Source organism: Protomyctophum bolini, assembly GCF_963924005.1.
Source record: "Protomyctophum bolini genome assembly, chromosome: 13".
Classification (NCBI taxonomy): Eukaryota; Metazoa; Chordata; class Actinopteri; order Myctophiformes; family Myctophidae; genus Protomyctophum; species Protomyctophum bolini.
This window is the reverse complement of record NC_137874.1, coordinates 42,316,094-42,321,093: the sequence shown is the minus strand read 5'-3', so window position 1 is coordinate 42,321,093 and position 5,000 is coordinate 42,316,094.

The window sequence follows — 5,000 nt, the reverse complement described above, 5'->3', positions numbered from 1 at the left end:
TCCAAGATGGCGGCACGTGCACGTTATAGTGATATTCTGAATTACTGTTAAATGTAAGATCTCAGTATTTATACTGAGATCTAGTTAACTATACGAATATAACAGTAGAATAGAATGACATTTTTGTTTGTTTGTACAGCAAACTTTTTTTTTAAGCATCCAGCATTTGTGTCATCACTCCAAAATGGCGGAGGCGCTGACTGGGACTATTGTCTGTGGGTGTGGTGTGTACGGGCGGCTTGTAAGTACACGCCCAGCCGCAGCGGATGAGATGATCACTTCACTCTGACGGAACCAACCAATGACCGACGGACTTTCCAATCACGTGACCCGGATACTGTAGAGCTTTAGGTTTAAAATGGAGACGTATGCGGTGCAGTGACTGTGTTTGAGGCGTAGCTGCTGCAATGTAAGGTTTTTAGCCACCATTAACTCGATTGTATAAACATTAGAGTTGTTAGGACTGTTGGTTGTTTATTGTGACACTAAATGGACAACACTATGAGGAATTAGTTGGTCCTTTGAGAAGCAAACAAGCTAAACCTGTAGGAAGTTAATCACTACATTTACTGAAGTAGGCCTACTGTGGAAAATATATTGTACTTTTATACTACTTTGTAACTGTTGGTTACTTTGTCGATTTGGATTATTATTAAAATAAACAGCCTAGCTACATTGCAGTTATTTACCACTAAGCTACAACCACGTTTTGGCCATTTGAAAGTAGCTGATCTACAAGCTCACAATGCATTGCAATGCATTGTGAGCTTTTAAAAAAACCTTTGTAATGGGACATTCTGCATAATGAGTACATTTGGTCATTTTAAGTACATTTTGATGCCAGTAGGCCTACCTTTTTTGCTTTTACTCAAATACATAATGGTAATACAAGTTGTAACTGTAAGATAAGATTCATCTAAAATAAATGTCTATCTCTGCTGGGTGGAAAACTCAAATGTACAAACGTACTTCTCAGAATTTGAATTCGAAAGTAGCAGATCTACAAGCTCAAAATGTGTTTCTTTGTGTTTGGAATAAAGTCTGGGTGCCACACTTTAAAACTAAATGAATCCACAGCACTCTTTAGTTCTTTGCATTGTTGAGCCATTTCTGCCATACAGAGCAACTTGATTTCAACTTTTAAAGGGCCACTTCAACCCTTTTGCAACCAGATCTTATGTTCATGATGTTTGGGAGACAAACACTTTCCTGGGGCTTTTATGTGTGTTTTTTTTTAGATATTTTATTATTTCAAAGTGTCCATCATGGGCTCCATGATGTCCATGGACACTGGGCTCACTTCCTTCCTCGACTACAATTCCCATAATGCTTTGGTGCACTGCTCCTCCTTGTGGATAGGGGGAGGGCTGTCTTACTTGAGACAACATGTAGTCCAGGAAGGAAGTAGTCCAGTGTCCACTGTCCATGACATCATGGAGTCCATGGACACTGTAACGCCCAAGACCCTATACTTGGGTGATACTGGTTGCCAAGGAAGTTCAGACGTGTGATCAAATAACTGATGTCCAAAGATGTCCGTTGAGTAGAAATTAAACTATATTTATTAGCTGCTTAAAGTCCTATACTTTGTCATACAAAATAAACATAATATAAACCATCAAACGCACAGGATTGGCTACAGATCATCAGCCCTCATGAACACAGTCAAAAACTGGTTTACCTCTGCCACTGGCAACACCTGAGACTAATTAGGGCCAGGGTTAAATACCCTCCCTCCCTGTAACCATGGCAACATAGATTGGCAAATTGACAGGAATCATGGCAAACAATATGGTGGCTCAAATGGCTCTTACAGACACTTTGAAATAGTGAAATGTCTAAATGCAACTTATTACCCCCATTAAAACCCCCCAAAAAGTGTTTCTTGTCTCCCAAACATCATTCCAAAAAAACATTTAATCCACAAAAGGGAAGAAAATAAATAGTACCATGTCACTGACTATTTATTTTCTTCCCTTTTGTGGATTAAATGTTTTTTTTTGTGTATGAGTTCCCCCCCCACACACACACACCCACCCACACCACCACGACCAAATGACAAACTGCTTTAAGTTAACAAACTAAACCTGTGAGGGAAATATAATGTAGATTTTTCTCTTTCTTTCTACAATGTATAAAATCTGGATAAAGAGTAATGTTGGTTTTATGTCTGTCTTGCAGGTTAATCATGTGACCTTGGATGCAGTCATCAGGAGATGGCTGGTATTGGTAATAGAGTGTCTACTCGGCTGAGCTGAAACGAATAACGGTGTCAACGAACGCTCTTCCTGAGATTACGAGGCGTACGGTGCTCGGGACGTATTGTGCCATACAACCTACGCGGCTCTATTAATACCGGCTATCTTCAACCGAGCGACGGAAGGCCTCCCACGGTATGTACCATTCATTGTTATAACTGCTCCCAAACCATATTTATCCGTGGCAGAAATATGACAACGCTCCAACTGATTTCACTGAGGGGTTTTTATTTGTCCCAAGTGGCAACCGTGAAAAACTGTAACAAAAACATGATATACTTTTTAAATACAATGAACCAATGAGATATTAATGTCTATGTCAGTCCTGATGTCCGTATTATAATAAAGAAACACAATATGTACACAAACAATGAAATGTAAACAAATACAATAGCAATAAACCTTTACAGAAACAAACCAATTGGGAACGTACCGTATGCGCCTTCTGCACAGATTATCTAGGAGTTCAGTTAAGTTCTTTCATATATTAATTTCTCTTATCTTCTCTTTGTCAGGTCATGTCAGACTCTGACATGAGAGAGCTCCTCTCTGTAGCTCTGCTCTTTTTGTTCTGATCTGACATGCCCAAGACCCACAGGTGCTTTAAATAGGTAATCAGAGCAGGTGAGCCCAATTCAACCTGCCCAGGAACCAGACAGACCACAAAACAGAGCACAGTAGATGGCACTATCACCATGCATTTACCTATGTACCCAAATAACATACCTATAAAGTTCACATATACATTTTCGAAAGGTAAGCAATAAAATAGAAATAGAAAAATAGAAATAGGAAATACAAAATACCCATCGCTGGGACAGTTACAATTGTCATACATATGATTTTACATATGTTTGGGTGAAAAACCCAGGTTGAGGTTTTTATGTGTTTTTAGTATTTCAATGTGTCCATGATTTCATGGACACTTCCTACCCAGACTACAATTTCCATAATGCTTTGGTGCACTGCTCCTTGTGCATAGGGGAGGGCTGTCTTACTGAGACAACATGTAGTCTAGGGAGGAAGTGAGCCCAGTGTCCATGACATCATGGAGCCCATGGACACTTGAAATACTACACATCTAAAAACGACGATTACCCACATTAAAAAACCCAGGAAAGTGTTTCTTGTCTCCCAAACATCATTACAATAAGCTCTGGTTGCAAAAGGGGTGAAGTCGCCGTTTAATGGGTTGACTCATTAAAGCTGCTATAAGCAATATGTCAAATGTAATTACTTTTTATTTTTTTGGTATTCAGATTTTTCAAATCCTCAAAAATGATGAAAAACGGCGCGCTATAGTATGCCGTACGATATGGGCTATAGCCCACAGTCCAAAATGATGAGAAACGAGGCTAACTTTTTTTTTCAAAATTTCAAAAAACATGGGCTATAACCCATCGTTTTTGTCATTTCGTCATTTTTTTCAAATCCTCAAAAATGATGAAAAACGGCGCGCTATAGTATGCCGTACGATATGGGCTATAGCCCATGGTCCAAAATGATGAGAAACGAGGATAACTTTTTTTTTCAAAATTTCAAAAAACATGGGCTATAACCCATCGTTTTTGTCATTTCGTCATTTTTTTCAAATCCTCAAAAATGATGAAAAACGGCGCGCTATAGTATGCCGTACGATATGGGCTATAGCCCATGGTCCAAAATGATGAGAAACGAGGCTAACTTTTTTTTCCAAAATTTCAAAAAACATGGGCTATAACCCATCGTTTTTGTCATTTCGTCATTTTTTTCAAATCCTCAAAAATGATGAAAAACGGCGCGCTATAGTATGCCGTACGATATGGGCTATAGCCCACGGTCCAAAATGATGAGAAACGAGGATAACTTTTTTTTTCAAAATTTCAAAAAACATGGGCTATAACCCATCGTTTTTGTCATTTCGTCATTTTTTAAAAATCCTCAAAAATGATGAAAAACGGCGCGCTATAGTATGCCGTACGATATGGGCTATAGCCCATGGTCCAAAATGATGAGAAACGAGGATAACTTTTTTTTTCAAAATTTCAAAAAACATGGGCTATAACCCATAGTTTTTGTCATTTCGTCATTTTTTTAAAATCCTCAAAAATGATGAAAAATGGCGCGCTATAGTATGCCGTACGATATGGGCTATAGCCCACGGTCCAAAATGATGAGAAACGAGGCTAACTTTTTTTTCCAAAATTTCAAAAAACATGGGCTATAACCCATCGTTTTTGTCATTTCGTCATTTTTTTCAAATCCTCAAAAATGATGAAAAACAGCGCGCTATAGTATGCCGTACGATATGGGCTATAGCCCACGGTCCAAAATGATGAGAAACGAGGATAACTTTTTTTTTCAAAATTTCAAAAAACATGGGCTATAACCCATCGTTTTTGTCATTTCGTCATTTTTTAAAAATCCTCAAAAATGATGAAAAACGGCGCGCTATAGTATGCCGTACGATATGGGCTATAGCCCATGGTCCAAAATGATGAGAAACGAGGATAACTTTTTTTTTCAAAATTTCAAAAAACATGGGCTATAACCCATAGTTTTTGTCATTTCGTCATTTTTTTAAAATCCTCAAAAATGATGAAAAATGGCGCGCTATAGTATGCCGTACGATATGGGCTATAGCCCACGGTCCAAAATGATGAGAAACGAGGCTAACTTTTTTTTCCAAAATTTCAAAAAACATGGGCTATAACCCATCGTTTTTGTCATTTCGTCATTTTTTTCAAATCCTCAAAAATGATG